Below are 502 nucleotides of genomic sequence, written 5' to 3'. Positions count from 1 at the left end.
CTAAAATCTTCAGAAGGTCACTCAGAAGGGTGACCTCTATGACATATGTCAAGATCAGGCTGATCGGAGGTGGCGCCCTTTTTCTACACCTTTACCTTCTTTTCTTGTAAAAGGGATACTTTTTCCTTCCATCTTCTCTGTATATCGAGTCTTTTTTGTCATAACTTCAGGTTCTGGTTCTTCGATCATGTTACCACTTCTCGGTGACATTTCTAAAGGTTTTGGGTTATTGTTTCTTTCTATTGCTTCTTCATCTTCGGAGCATTCTTCTATTTCGCCATATGTGGGTTGTATAGAATATATTGGTATTGAAGGATTTCTTGAAAGAGCATCAGCATTTAAGTTTATTTTTCCAGGTTTATATTGTAACGGCCTTGCGTTACGTGCGGGATAGTCTTAGCCGGTGTGGTCCGGGTTTCGTGTGTGAAATGAAAACCAGTGGTATAGGTGATAATAATTTGGAACTATATTCTAATCTCAAAGCTATTTACAATTATTTACA

The sequence above is a fragment of the Odontomachus brunneus genome, unplaced genomic scaffold, assembly GCF_010583005.1.
Source record: "Odontomachus brunneus isolate Ranch 3 - 2012 unplaced genomic scaffold, Obru_v1 Obru_scaffold_241, whole genome shotgun sequence".
Lineage (NCBI taxonomy): Eukaryota > Metazoa > Arthropoda > Insecta > Hymenoptera > Formicidae > Odontomachus > Odontomachus brunneus.
The sequence above is the reverse complement of the archived record's forward strand: the minus strand, read 5'-3'. Positions refer to the sequence as shown.